General features: G+C 43.6%; 1 protein-coding gene and 1 long non-coding RNA gene across 5 annotated transcripts in view; both read left to right on the top strand.

Annotated features, from left to right (window-relative positions):
- Positions 1 to 16,053, top strand: part of LOC119379406 (probable sodium/potassium/calcium exchanger CG1090) — a 527,113-nt gene that overhangs the window by 288,869 nt on the left and 222,191 nt on the right. The window lies entirely within an intron of this gene.
- On the top strand, positions 62 to 10,399 carry LOC125756908 (uncharacterized). Of its 2 annotated transcripts, none has more exons than XR_007414867.1 (5): positions 62 to 492; positions 1,360 to 1,488; positions 3,195 to 3,334; positions 5,639 to 5,739; positions 10,274 to 10,399. It is a non-coding gene; the product is annotated as an uncharacterized LOC125756908 (long non-coding RNA). The 2 variants fall into 2 exon arrangements; XR_007414868.1 differs by having other exon boundaries at positions 5,639 to 5,743; positions 10,274 to 10,371.

Genomic DNA, 16,053 nt, shown 5'->3' with positions numbered 1-16,053 from the left:
TAGCCACGATAGTTCTGCGTTCGTGTGTGTGTCGTCGTGCGAGTTTTGTTCATACGGTCGACTTTTACCGCGCTGCCACCCATTGTGTGTTGTATGTTGTGGTTACTGACGTAAGCGCAAGTTCGTCACGCAGTGTTATACGCGGTAGCAGGTAAATAGTCACCAGATGCCGGCCGTGCGACTCCAATCTGCGACTGCTTTGTTCAGTGTGACCGACGGAGGCGATTCATAGTTTTGAAGAACACGTTCTTCAAATATTTCCGCCTGTCAGTAGGGTGCCTTGATGCGCGTTTTGTCCGCTCACATCGAGGCACACTACACGGCAGTGAGTAGCAGCGCTGCAATCCTTTCTCGACGACGCGTTCTGTGGTCCTGGAAAATGCCTTGACGCTCGGGGACGGCCGGTAGCTCGGCGATTCCTCGCTTGGCGCACCATTGAAAACCGGCGGTCATCCAGCAGTGTACGCTGCCAGCGTATTTTCATTGCCAGAGGTAAGTGAACGTTACGCTTCGAACATTGTGAGTTGTTCTTATTGTAGTACGCGTTGTCGCCGAATAAAATCGCATAACGTGTTGATAGTGTATGCGATTGTAGTTGTGCGGATTGTGCTCGCGCATGAAATTTGTCAAGAACGTAGTCGGTAGTGTTATAAAGTTTTGGTAATTAGCTCGCTTGCACGCACTGCTGTACGCTAATATTTGCTGAAAGGAGACAACATTTTTGTCAGGCTCACCACTGTCATGCGTTTTATGCATGTCAAATTTATGCATGTCTCTTGACAAATTACTTGGAGTAACGCCATGAAACCGAAGCTTCAACATTCATTTCGTTCGCACGAGCTCTGAAGGAATAATCATCAGCCACCGTGTGAATCGTGAATCGGTACAGTGGGAGAAATAAAGTGTATTTAGGGATGTTTTCCTTAGGCGTGCATTTTATTCGTCATTAAGTAACGTGACCCTCAAAAGCGTTTAGGTTAGCATTCTTGGACATTGCTTATCATCTTTCAAGCAATAGATAACATAGATTTGTTAAAAATGTAATTTCTGCAGCATGACACTGTATTTTGTTCAATTGGTTTGCCCCATTTTTATCCTTTATGCACGTTGACCTAATTTGACAAGGCGTACTTTCAGCTGAATTTTCAATTGCTTATGGCACTATATGTGCGTCCGTGTATTGAAGTCCCACCTCTCATCGCATAATAATAGCTTGTGAAGAACAACGCTTGTCTTTAATTAGCCAGTTGTCAGAGCTCTTCCTCCCTCCTCAAAGGGCAAGGTGCTGCTGGCACACCTGCTTCGGCTTTTCTTGATCTTTTTTTTTTGAATGCTGAAGTTTTTTGCAACGTACTGCAGGTAGCAAACAGCAGTGCCACGACAAACAGTGGAGTGCTGACCATGCAGTCCAGAAGGTGGCTGAGGCAAGTATGCTATAGGAGGTGCTTATTCAGGCAGAAGAAATAAGCATCTGCAGCCAACGTAAAGGTAATGTACAAAGTTCCATTTAATGAAGAAGAATCTTGTTTTGAGCTATTGTCGAAGGGAAACAATGAGCGCTAGATAAATGAGATGGAAATGCAGAGTAACAATGTTATGTATGCCAGCAACCAACTTAAGTTTATTCATGCAAAAGGGTTATTTCCAACTGGTTCATTTGGGGCAAGAGCCCACAGTTTCCACGAATGGGCATACCTGGTAGCCGTTGCACATCCTGTTACTGTGTTCTCGCACTCATTATTATGTGCCACTTACTCTTGTGACGTTCCACCAAGGTGAAATTACTTCACATAAACAGCAGCGAGAAGGCTTTTGCTAGCCATTTCAATTAAGACAGCGTTACCGTAGCTTTTAGTTCCAGTAAACCAGCTAAGCTGTATAGAAGAGCGTACTCCATGTGTTTTTCACCATGGACAGTGCATTTTGCCTGGGAACATGGCTTAGTTTTGCAAAGGAAAATGTTGCCTTTCTGTAAAACGTGGTACTGGGAAATGGCATTGTGCCAAAAATATCAATGTTTATGACTTCTTGCAGCACGCATTGTTGTACAGGGATGTTAGCATTTTCATAAATGCAATGCATGGTGCCTGAAGAATATAGCGGCCCACTTTAAAATTTATAACTTCATGATTTCAGTATCTGGGACAGACTTTACTGTATACGGTTTGTTTCTGGAAAGCTTCAACCTATCTTGCAATTCTTCAAGGCCAATACTGAATTTGCTGTGTACATTTGGCTGCACATTCTCATCACTTATGCCAAACAACAGGCTTGAGTGATGTGTGGAATTCTTGTCAATCAATTTTATTGATTACCTCGGACAATCTATTCTGCTTCCCACAGTTATTGGGTGCTTTGTGTGCATGTGCTATGCATGCTAGGAATGAAAACAGTGAATGCAGCTGGCAGCATCAACGAGTACAATGCCCATAGGCTAGTATGAGGTGCGAAATGTTGCCACTGCTAGAATTTACATTATGTGTGCATGGTACAGCTGATTGTGTAATTTAGCACTTTCCAGCTACTTACGCAGTTGGAGCAGATGTCGATCATGTTTACTGTGGTATGGCACGGCCACCAAGTTCGTGCATTCTGCATACCAGGAAACCTGACACGAAGCAACGTATTGCTGTGATGGCAGCTAAGTGAGAACGAATGAGTTTGTCTTCTCTGTCCATTTGTCAATACCATTACACAGGCTTGTTAAGTGCATTCAAGCGGCTTTAGCTATGCACTAGCAGCTACAGAGCCAGTAAAGACAGCCAATTTCATCATCAGAGTTCACTCTGCAAATCCCACTTTCTATAAAGGACATTGTTTTGTGATAGCTTAAAGTCAAAACTTGCTCAATTAAACACTTCTTGGTGTCTGACATTACAGGAATTATGATAATTGTTATATCTCATGTGAAATTATGCCATTGTTTTTTTTTCATATTCTTACTTTGCATACACACTTTACGACTGCACCCTCCCCAACCGAATCTTTACTAGTGCTACATTCTGTTATGGGTGAAAACAATTATTGAACTAAAAACCAGGCCAAGGAAAGCAGTATGATGCCCTGTAATGTAGGAGGATGCTGCTATTGCAGTGTTTAGTCTAGAGCTGAATTTAATGAGAAAGGGCAGCAATGTAGGTCACCTGTTGATATTTGAAGACCATAATTGTGTTGTGGTCATTTTGTTATCGCAGGAAGCATCTTCAAAAAGCAGTGCTACAAGGATGTGAGCAGCAGTTTCCCTTCAACGAACGGGTCAAATTCATGGAAGCCACGTGCCTGCTGCTTCTGGCCTACACAAATATGCAGCCACCATAGTAAAGTTCTTGCAAAGGTGTGAGACATCCCTATGCTGCATGGATTGCGCATGTTAATTGCCTGTTTTTTATAGCTTATAGTAATATGTCTACAAGTGTACTTCCTTCCAGTGTATGTTTACATTCTCTTAAAGGGCCAGTCAGCAGGCTCCTACTTCTTTCTTTTACACCTCCCAAACAAGCTCGCTAATTCGTACAGAGGGCCGCAGGAATCACATTGTGCGAATGTCAGACACTCCACTTCTAAAAACAATAACCGCGCCTCCTCTTCAGCGCTTGACCAGTCCTCTTTGCTAGCGAAGTGGTGTAATGTTGCCTATGAGCAACATTAAGTAACGCTGACTGTTGAATAGTCCTCTGCAATACGAAACGGCATTTTGGCTTTGTGATGATGCAGTATCTGTGGTTGTCACAAGTGTTGCGAATTGGTTTATCTCGCCAGTGCTTTGACTGTGCTTCCTCACCGCACCACTCTGGCACAGTGGCACACCGAGGAAGCCCCTCTTCAGGATGGTCAGGCTGAGCGAGAGACTGAAACCAGCTGGAATGTTTGTTCTATCTCCTGTGGCTTCATTATTACACCACTTAAAAAATTCATGTGACAACATGTTCACGTTGTACAAGCGTGCAGTTGTCACAAATTTTAGACTCCGGAGTTGTTTAGGGGCCCTTTAGCCTTAAATTATGAATGGTAAATTCACACGTCACGTGGTTTTCTTGCTTTATTTTTTGCAATGCTCATTTTTAAAATAGCATGTCAGCTTCTGTGAGTGGTAATTTATACATTTATCATACAAAACATCCTGCTATATTCAACAAGTGTTATTATAGATTTTTCATGGCACCAGAGCCACCTGCTTTTTGCCCTGTGGCAGCTACATGGAAGTTCATTGCTATGCTGCTTTGTTTAACTGATATCTTTTCAATCAATGCGTTTCACAGTCCAGGGTGTTTGGTGTATTTGCATCTTGATGTGTTTAATATCATACAAGTGATGGATTTTTTTCTGTCTTCTAGTGTTTACTTTGCAGCTATTTAACTGTGGTTTTCAGGGGCATATCTAGACAGGAACATCAATTCTGCTAAGCTTTGGTTCGAAAAGAGACGCTGAACAGGAGTTCCTTAGGTACATGCCCTGAGCACCAGCCCTTTGGATTACAGAAATATCTAAACTGCATAATGTCTGCAGCTCCTTGCTTAATTGCATGTCTTTCTTCAACCTACAGCTCTTTCCATAATCCTTAACATTAACCTACATTACCAAGTGAACATCCCCCGCTGCAATACAGTGGTTATAATGGTCAGCTGCTGATCTGAACTGTGCGGGTTCGATCCTTGATGGAGTGGTTGCACTTTCGGTGGAGGTGCAAATCCTAGAGGTTCCCGTGCTTTTAATTTGACGTTTACATTGCAGAACCCCATTGTTATTATTACATCAGCAAGTGGACAGAGTGGTAATTCTAGATTGTATACATATTTAGTATAACAGACAGCTGAGCTGGTTGGTAGGTATTCATGTTAAAAAGGCAGGGCATGCAAACATGGACACAAGAGAGAAACCAAGACACCACTAACGCCAACTGGAAAGGTGGACAGTGGCACAAAATAAAGTAGACACAGAAACTTATCTGTGCATGCCCAGGCAAGAGGCGATACCTATCAATCTGGCACGCGCGATAGTCTACGTGAGAGATAACTGCTAGTTAATCGACGATTGGCTCTCTTGTGCACTGCCATTATCGATATGCCAGGCCTCGACTATTGGACGCATTTCTTCATTCATGTGCTTGTACAAAACTGCATTCATCGAATTTTGGCATGCATTTAGGCTCTCGACAATGTAAAGGTATATTAGGTGATGAGCCTCCAGTTAGTGATCTCAGCGTTTTAGGCGTCTTGACTCTCTTGTGTCCATGTTTGCATGCCCCATCTTTTTAACATGTATTCATATAGTGCATAAGAGAAATAGGTTATCTAGTGAGTTATTTGGAAAGTAAGTTTAGGGCGAACACCAAAATAGCAGTGTAAATTAAATTTAAGCGATGAATGCATCGGGCTGGATTAGGAAACGATATAATGGCGAAATATAGCCGCTTGCTCTTTGCTTATACTTGTCTCAGTTTCTTGTCTCGTATGCTTTGACAATGACCAGGTGTCGTGTTGGATGCTACTAATTGGTTATGAGCTATACACAGACAAAGCAGCGGCTGTTTGGACGCTTTCTAAACAGCTACCTCATGGGGAGAGAAAAGTTAATTTGGGTTATGTGAGGCATGCTAAAAAAAGTCGACTTGTTTCTGATGTTTTTGTTTTCCTGGCAGACATTCTACTCAAACTTGCCCAAAGGCGGAAGGAAGGCACGCACAGATGGACGCACAGAAATCATGGGGCTGCCGTAGAAGCTGTGAATGAGCATTAACCTGTGAGTATGTGTCTTAAACAATTTGCTGAAGCCTTTTATTTTGGCTGAACATTCTTATCGATGCTTTGTATTCCCTGATTTGTAGTGCAATATTGTTACACCCTGTTGCTTTCACAACAGAGCTCTTTAGTCTGGTACAAGGCCCAAAAAGTTCGACCTAGATGACCAAATTGCGGCAGCCAGTTGTTTTCACAATTAATGCATTAGTGTAAAAAAACGCAATAGACGGAGCACAAGAAAAAGGAAGACACAAACAGTGCTGTGCTCGTGTGCTCAGTCTTCTGCACTGCTTTGTTTACGCTCTGTCATACCAACACACAAGCATCCATTTTAGCTGATGTAGTAGTCCAGCTCATACACTTGGTAACGTTCTCCAACGGCAGGATTACCGGATATATGGCTTGTGAAGTCAATCTAAAGTGCATGCCTGTTCGTGTAGACTTGTGTGCATCCACCATTGATATGGAAATGCAGCTGTGTTTTAATATTTTAGCCAGTATAGGTCGTGAATGGAATTTGGAGCTGTGGCAGCAACACTTTTATAGGGGGCGAGTTACTAAATTATTGTATACTTGAGTGCATCCACTATTGAGTTGGAAATGCAGCTGTGTTTTAATATTTTAGCCAGTATAGCTCGTGAATAGAATTTGGAGCTGTGACAGCAACACTTTTAGAGGGGGCGAGTTACTAAATTATTGTGTATTTCTCGATGTTTGCATGTTATAAAACATAGCTGGTTAAAATTAGTCCAGATTTTACGCTATTTCTTAACATATGACCTTCCGTACTGTTCGAAGGCATTGAACCATATGAAATGCTTTGTGCCTTTGTGTGCCGAAGGTTATGAGTCATTATACTAGAGATAGATAAAAATAGGTCAGAGGTTAAAGTAAATTTTTCGCAATCAACTTCTTGTGGGCAGTTATCAGAGCAGGGTTTTGAAGTAATTTAGCAATACAAGCAGATTAGTGCTTCATTTTAGTGTCTGACAGTGCACACTGTTTTATTTTAGTACCTATTTGGGTCATTTCACGCCAGTGTGCCAAGTCGTTTTTTTGACCATTTCCAATATTTTGTAAAACTGGTGCTGTTATGTTTCAGTGTGGGAAGTAGTCATTCAAGCGTTATTTTCGGGGAAAGAATTGCATGATGCAGAAAAGACCTTTCAAACTTCGCACGCAGAAATGAAGATGTGTCAGGCAAATTAATTGACACATGATTATTGCGTCGAGCTATTACTACAAAGCATTCGTTTCTTTAACATAGTCACCAATCTTTCATGACTATGATAGTCGAATTTATTTTCATTTCGATTTATGCTATTTGCAGTCGTGAGGAAACATTGCAAAATGCAGCATTTTTAAGTATATTGTAAAAAAGACTGAATGTTTCATGTGAAATATATTCACAGTATGAGTTCAGTGCATATACCAAGGGTTGAAAATGCTGCTGGCAAAAAGAAGCAAAAATGTCTTCAAAATTGACACTTGGAAGAAGTAGTGTTTGAACCCATATTGCGGGCTCTCTTTCACTGTGTAGCAATCCCAGCAAAAATGTTGCCTACACATCATAGTGTGCTTTCCTCGTGCGATAATTTAGACAAAGTTTTTAAGGTGTAATATTATCTTCAAGCGAAAAATAATTTTTTCAAATGAAAAATAACAAGGCTGTGGGAAGTTTCTTGGAGCATTGCCTTCACTGCACAGCACATCATTGTTCTTGCATGGTACTTCAGACAGAAGTATTGCTTAAATCTGCAACATTTAGACTTGCACTATATGAGCACAGGGGCACCCGCGTGAATCCTGTGCAAATGTGCTGTGCAGCGAAGGTCAAGGAACGAGACTCTGTGCAGGCTAGGGATTATTCACTTCAGTAAATTTTTCCTTGCTTACAACCAAGCAGTAGATATTTCTTTTAAAATGGAATATAAATTGCCAGCAAAGTATACCACACAATAATGTCTTGGCGGCATTTCTGTTTGGAATGCTACATAGCAAAAGCTAAGCTGCAATATGGGTCAAGAGCTATTTTTTCCAACTCTGTTACAGTTTGGGTGCAACGTTTCTGTTTATTTTGTTTTCATAGTAGTTTTATGACAAGTGGATATCTATTTACTTATTTATTTATTACTTGACAATACTGCTGACACCAGTAAGCAGTATTGCAAAGTGGGCTACAGTGATAAGTTACACATAAAATGATCTTGCTAAGCAAAAACAGGAGCATAACATATACAAAACACAAGATAAACCAAAGAACATCTATACAACCAGTCTTAAGGAAAATGATAAGGGAACAGCACAAAATACAAAGGCAATGAACTTTAGAAATCAACCTTCGGTATTCCATACGAAAGAATTGGTCTTTCTCCTGATAAATGTTAACATTAGAACTTCAGCATTTTGCAGTGTTTCCTTATGGCTGAAAAAATGTAACTTGAAATGCAAATTAGTAAACTATTTTAGCCATGAAACACTGCCACCTTCAGATTAAAGAAAGAAATATTCTGCATCAAAACGGGAACAAACAGCGCTGGACATGGGACGAAGAAAGAACAATAGACGAGGGTGCTGTCGCCCTCGTCTACCTTTTTTTCCGTCCCGTGCCCAGCGTTGTTTGTTCCCATCGTAATCATGTACTAACCAGCACAGTTAGGTGCTCTCCTGAAATATTTTGCGCTAATTGCTCAAAGCAATAACTTTGTATAAGTTATCTTGCATGACGCAGTTTCACATCTGTAGATGGTTGGATGCTATGTGTGTTCCCTTTAAAGCGAAGCATTGACATGCAAGTGGCCAAGCTCAATTTTTGAATTGGCTTAATGCCTTTCCTACCTGAATTAAATTTCTTTCCTTAAAAAAAACTTATAATAAGTAGCTTATTTTTCGGCATTGTACATAAAGACCCTGCAAGTTTGTTTTTGGCTGTTCTCGCTGCTTTTCCACTACCAATCCTCCATCTGTCTTTTACTGATTTCTCTTGTGGATGTGTTCATCTTTATCAAGTTTTCTCTAAGCCTAGGGCTTCATGAGAGCTAGTTCCCAACACGCACATGGGTGGACATTTTTACATTTATTTAAAAGGTGGTCCGTCATTTCCATATCTCTCTCACAACCAGTGCATGTGACGCCTACTTACTGGACCTCACTTTATGACTGCATATTCTAAGGCAAGATTACCTCGCTTCAGACATTGCACTAGCTTATCATATGCTTCCCTCCTTACTTCGTCCTTATTCTTGCGATAGTTACTCAGAGCTTTTCATTTTTAGTATTTGCTATCCATTAAATCATCTCCACCTCTCTGACATTGCACCTAACGCTTATCGTGCATAAAGTTTAATGCATGCTCTCAGCATCACGAAATTTCGTCCTGGAAATTATCACTTGACTACAGGTATGATCTTTTTAGCAGCATGATCTTTTTCAACAGCAAAGGAGTTCATTAAAAAACCACCTTGTATACTTAAAATGGGGATCACTAATTCCATACCTCGTTTATTAAAGTTAACCTCTTTCAATTTCCTTACGCTTGTCCTTTGTGTTGTGCTTGCCTCATGGTTTTCAGTCTTTATGGATCTGGTATATTTAAAGAGTTGAATAGCCGGTCACCTGCTTATGACACTGCAGCTTAAGTATTGCACCCACTATCATTGCCATAGTAGCATTTGGTACAGTAGAGGTTTGTAATGAATGTAACGAGATGTACAGCTCATGAAATAATTGTTGAACAACGAATGTTGTTGGAGCTAGTGACTCAACATGAGGACTCGTCTTTAGAGGGGCAACGAATTGCATCAAAGTTGCTGCAACAACTTAGACACATCAATTTGTTGAAACATTGGCTCCAACAACACGCTTTGTTCAATGGTTTGACATTCATTCAAGCCGCCATCTTCAGCTCAACTTTTGTCGCGTCAAGATGTACAGGATATACAACTGTCATGTTGTGTTCTGATAGAATTCAAGAGCTATTGACAGCAAGCCTTGCTTCTCAATTTAATTCTCATCCTTTACGTTTACGCTTTAATCTTTGTCATCTTCAGCCTTATTATATGTGCACTGCAGCAGTAGCCCTTCGCAGTGGTCTACAATTCGCCTCGTCTTGTGCGAGCCGATTCCATTTTATACATGCGCAATTCTTCATTTCTTCACCCACATAACTCTCGGCCTTCTCGGCAGCATTAAGTACAAAAATTGTAACTGTTAAGACTTTTGCTTCAACATCATGACAATAATTGAATAGAATTGGTAATGCACGTACATAAATACTCTTGCAGTTAGAACGTAGTGTGTTTAACCCTGAATTCTTGTGTACTATAGCAATAAGTCTTCGTAAAATCATGCTGCTTGTCCTTCATATGATCAGAACGAGTCCAGAAATATCTGCAAAATATCGTTTCTGCTTTTTTGATTTCTGAAACAGTGATGCTAAGGGAGGCCATGTGCACATGCACCATGGCAATGTTTAAATGGGTATAAATTCTGAACATTGCTGTTGCTCTAGGTGTTTTCTTTCACTTCCTTTTCAGACGTACAGAAAGGAGCGAAGTGGAGCTGTCCATGGGCCGTGCACACAGTTTCATAAGCAGGCTTGCAACACTTTTGACAAATATGTTCCTGAATACATCTGCCAAAGTGGCATTTAAAGAAGCATGTAGTAGTGTACTTCACTGTTTATTTGGCATGAAGCAGCAGGTATGCTTCCGTCATCAGCAAGTTCACACAGTACAGTGCATCTACACATGGCATGCTACCCCCACATCTACCAGCTCGGGATGTGTAGCTTGATTGTAAAATGTTTACTTTGACTTAACACAACAATTAACAAAATGACATGAAAGTTTTGCCACCTATGCAGGCGACATTCTCAGTATACGCTGGCAAATATAAGCGGAGTTTGACCAGTCCATTAGTCGCACATTTCCTTGTAAACATCTCGTAGAGGGCCGCTGTTGTTGTTGCAAGCCAATGCGCCGTGATGAATGAACCAAGATTCCAAGATTTTTCTTTTCCTCCGACTTTTGTACACGAGGTAGCATCGTCGAATTGATTAGGTCAAAGTTATGCCTTGTCATTCAGCAGCGTTCAACAAGCTCCGTCTTAGAACACGTTGCATGGGTGGTTTTCGCAACATCCTCTTTGTGTTCTTTACCCTTCGATCACCTTCTTCAACCCATTTCGCCTATGCAAGTTGTGTCGCAATCCCCACATTGTACTTCGTAGATGATCCCACTAATCTTCGGCGGTGTTTGTGTATACATTGTCCTTAGGACGTGTTCACAAAGCCCAAAGACCGCACACTTGCGGATGATTAGAGCAGGGTACTCTACAGAGTACGTTGTGGGGTTCACGACACCACTTACATCGGCGAATAGGGGAGGAAAGTGCCAAAGACGTTCAAAGAACACAAAGTGGGAATGTTGCTAAAGCCACCCATGGAGCGCATTTTAAGACAGCTTGTTGAATACTGCTAGACGACAGGTTATAGCTTCGACCTTAACAATGCGACGATGCTGGCTCAGGAACGAAGGTGGAGGAAAACTATTGCAATTATGGTTCATGCGTCAGGAAGCATCTGCTTGAAACAACAACCACAGACTCATACCGAACGTGTACGTGGACGTATGTGGCTAGTGGACTGGTCGACCTCCGCTCACTTGTTGCCAGCGTATACCGAGACTGCCACCTGCATAGGTGGCAAAGCTTCTATGGGATGTTATGGTGCAGTTGTGGTACAAAACCATTATTTTGCATTAAGGCAAATGTGCCGTATTATATTGGACAGTACGGGCAGACCATTCTTTAGTATCTTAACGTAGGAGGTACGTAAGAAGACCTTCTTTGAAGGAAATTGTTGTATTCTGGGTCACGGAACAGTGTTCTCATTCAAACGACGTGACGGAGTGCATTGTGCTAGCTGTGCTAACGAAGGCACTTCGTTAGAAGGCTCCTTTTTAGAGAAATCGTTTAATTAGGAACACGGAAAAGTGCTCGGCAGCGCTATACCTTCAGCTTTGTCCGTGTTTAGGGGCCAGATTTTTTGCAGTGTAGAATGAACAGGGGTACTGAAAAATGTGTGCAGTTTCAGTTGGGTGTGAAAAGATGACTCATTTGTGGCGCTATTTGCAAGCAAAGGCCGAATATCTCTTACTCAATTTCTCTCGCCCCAGACTCGGTGCTGAAGAAATTTCTTCACGAATCTCGGTGCTCTCAGCGAGTTAGAAGGCGCAATGATACGTCACCACGTGGATAAACGGCCGCTGCATGGCAGCGGCTTTCATGATTGCCGCTATGGATGTGGTTGCAGACTTTGAACATCGCTCGCAAGATCTCGTAAAAATATTATCGTAAGTTGTTGGATTGTGCTTATTTCTTTCGTTGTATCTGAGAGCTGGAACTCTGAGGCGATTTTGAATGGCACGTGTGAAAATAAACTTCAAGCAAGTCAAGATGGAAGATGTTCGAATGCAAAATCTCAGGGGGGGGGGGACCATTGCATAGGGGGTCCCCCCCAGTCTAAACACAGGGGGGGTCAGGACCCCCCTGACCCCCCCGGGATTTACGCCACTGTTTGTGTCGGCCGATTTTAGTATTCTCGAAGCGGGCTTTGGGAACGTCGCCTTGGGGGAACTTGAAGATGGACGCGGGCTTGGTGACCTATACCTCAGTGGCGCTGTTGAGCGAGGCTGATGCTGTTGTGAGGTGTGAAGGCTTTGACGCGTCGACAAGTACTCCTGGATTGCAAAAGGCCGTTCTCCGTTTCTTAGGCAAGGAGCGATTACGGAGAAACCCTGAAGTCCTGCTCGGCAGTATTCGCACATCTGGTACAGGTGGCCAGCTTCGCCGCAGTGAGCGCAAAGAGGGATTGGATCGGGAGTGCGCCATATGTCAGCCTTCCGTACTCTCATATTGGGGGGGGGGGGGGGTTGGCGTGAACCGAGGTTCGGGTAGATGTGTAGTTGCCGTGACAAAGATACGTCCAGGTGTTCCCCTGAGTACCTCGCCATAGGAGATCGCTGGCTGCACCGGTAAAGACGCTTGAGATAGTGCTTGGGGCTGCTGCTGACGGTCTGCTAGCCTAACTTCTTCGTGAACCACTTCTGCCAACGAAGAGATCGTTGTTGGGTTACTGTTTAGCTGCTGCCTCTGGAGCTCTTCTCGAACTACAGATCGCACGAGTTCTCACAAGACATGGATGCTGTTCCCGAATACTGCGGACACCCCTTCTACAGATGCGGCGTTTACTTCTCGGTTATAGAGCCTTGATCGCTGTTGGAGTGTCTTTTCCATAGTTATCGCCTCGCAGCGGTATTCCGCGATGGTGCGTGGAGGGCTTCGGACCAAACCGGCAGAAAGCTCCTGCTTCACACCGCACATCAGATGCCGAAGCTTCTTGCCCTCGCTCATGCTCGGGTCAGCGCGGCGAAACAAGCGGGACATATCTTCGACGTACATTGCCTTACTTTCATTGTTCCGCTGGCTTCTCGCTTGCAGAGCGGCCTCAGCTCTTTCGCTGCTGTCCGCCCTCGGGAACATGGCCAGCAGCTCCCGCCGGAAATCGTCCCATAACCGGAAAGCACCTTCATGGTTTTCAAACCATGTTCGTGCACTGTCTTGCAACGCGAAATAAACGCGGCGCAGCTTCCGGTCTTCAGCCCATCCATTGCAGTCGGCGACGCGCTCAAAACCTTCAAGCCATCGGCGTCTTCACGTGTCGCCATTTCACGGCGTCTTCACGTGTCGCCATGGAAAGGTTCGTACGTCCGCGGCTGATAAACGATGGCGTGGGTTGCGACGACAAGGGATGTCATTTAGGTATTGCCACGGCAGACAGCTGGTGCTTCCCTAGCAGGCTCCCGGCAAAAGAGGAAATTTGGGTGACTCACCACGCAGACGACAGCTGGTGCGCTGGTGGACAGGCGTGAGCTCGTTGGATTCCAGTCGGCGTGGCTTAGGGCTTCCTTCTCTAACTCGAACAGGGCTTGAGATCATACCCAGCACCAGAATTATAACAAACAATTCAGGTAGTCTCGGGAAAACTATTTATTGAGCGTTAACTTGTCAAAAACAAGCGTTCTCCCTCTTGATCGAGCGGCTCCTCATTTCTGCTTCCTCTCTTTCCTGGCCACAATCTTCCGCGATCCCATCGCGTGCGGCGAAGGGGCGTGTCGTCGTGGCCGATTGTTGTTACTGCAGCGCGCCGGTGTCCGCTGGGAAGGCGCGCGTAGCTTAAAGACTGTTTCATGGCTTGCCTCAGTATAGTGCTGCACATATTTACCCACAGATATCTGAAAACTAAAGTAAATTTCTGGAATTATCCTTGGGAACTTATCGGCATTATCACATGAATACAATGCACCAATACTTCTATTATGGATCATTAGTACACCTATGTTTACAATATATCCATGTCAGCTAATGACATGTGCAACTTAAAGTTCATCTTTAACTCTACATTTCATGGATTACACATTATCACCACATTGAAAGTTAAGCCCAGCATTATGGCTGCAATGTCAACTTGAAGTTAGGCAATCACATGCTTAAAATTAAAAATTTCCTATAAATAGTGGCTGGTGGCTTGGAACAATCGATCCTATTACTTGATATGCCATGAGGTTGAATAAAATTGGACCACGCACGTATAGAGGCTGTAAAGCAGTCAAGACTTAAGTTCATAGTTAAAGAAAGCGGGAAAAGAAAACCACGAGATACATAGAAATGAAGGGGACAGGACGACGCCGTACTACCAACTGAAGTTTAGCCCGTGTTTGGCTTTTTTAGACGTGTTTGCTGAATAAAAGTTTGCTGAATAAGCAAGGTGTGTGACCGGGCTAGTTGGTATTCCATATTGACGTGAACAGCGCTGACGTCCTTGTGTATTACACGCGCTGTTCACGTCAATTTGCTGAATAAGCCGGTTCTAGTGAGTTTCATTTTGAACAGTGCAAAATTTTCAAACGCACGTTCTACTGGAAAGGTAGCGCGCAGTATTGTGCATAACACTCTACATCAATCCCAGTATTTACCCAAATGCTGTAAGATGTGCGAAATGTTCGAGAGAGCGTACAGTGAGGCACAGTGGAATGTTCCCACAATACAATGTCTCCTACACAACATGAATTTCTTGCCAAGGACTCACACTTGACTAGACTTATTGCAACTTTTTTAACAAAACATGAAACAAATGCAAAATTCTGAGGCTGCTAAGTAGCTCCTCGTGAAGGAAGGAAGAAACAGGCGGAAAGACAGAGAGGTTAGCCAGTTATTAGACCGGCTGGCTACCCTGTGCTGGGGGAAGGGGTAAGGGGGATAAAAGATGATAGAAGAGAGATGTTAGAAAAACTTGTCACTTAAAGTACACAGGGCAAAAAATACACAAAGGTAAAGAAACGCGAAACAACACCAGAACTGTTACTCTTGTCCTGTGTACCACCATTCGGATAGATTTCGATGTCAGTCAAGTTAGCATATAGTGTTAGTGTTAGTGAGGTTCACTATGTTAATGACCCTCACTAACACTAATGTTAGTGAGGTTCACTTTGTATTTAAAGGGGTCATGAAGCACCCCTTGGGCTGATTGAAAAAACACATCCTGCGGAAAGCTGACACGGCTATGAACTGCTCTGCCAAATATTACAGTCGTGCGCGCCGCGTAATGGCCACAAGCGGAGCGCGAAGTTGCCGTTTCCCCAGGCACCCTCTTTTCAAACAGAGGCCGGTTCTCACTCTCGTCGGTGGGCGGGGCGTCTGTCCGCTGTACGTCGCAGAGACATAGCACGCTTATTGGCCGATAGCCGACGTAAATCGAGAGCGGCGTTCGGATCAGATGCGCTTCTTGCCGCGGGGTGCCGTCACTTGCCGGCGCCTTCCTCAGTACACGGTAGCCGCACTCGCGCAAGCGAATCACAGCGGGAGAGCGATCGCGTTTCATGACGCGCGCTGGCGTAACTTCTTTCCCCCATGCCGTCCCTCCCTGTCTAGCTTCCAGTGCGCTCGTCGGCACGAGAAAAGAGAGAAAGCGCTGGGAGCGTGCGCCAAACCCCCGTAACTCCGCTGATTCTTGACGGATTCGAGAAATTTTTGCGGCAATCGATTCGGGAGGCAGTACACTCCGATACTGAGGCCATTAGATCATTACTTGGAAAAGTGGTTCATGACCCCTTTAAGCACGTTGGACATTCTTGATCAACCACAGGTGCTCTGTTTAGGACTGAAGATTGGGCGACTTGGTATTGGTCCATGGCAAAAATTAACAGCGTACTTGTAATGAGGACAGAGGAAGACCTGGACAATACCAGCGCTTTTA

Source organism: Rhipicephalus sanguineus, chromosome 1 (assembly GCF_013339695.2).
Source record: "Rhipicephalus sanguineus isolate Rsan-2018 chromosome 1, BIME_Rsan_1.4, whole genome shotgun sequence".
Lineage (NCBI taxonomy): Eukaryota > Metazoa > Arthropoda > Arachnida > Ixodida > Ixodidae > Rhipicephalus > Rhipicephalus sanguineus.
This window is presented reverse-complemented; position numbering and strand designations above follow the sequence as displayed.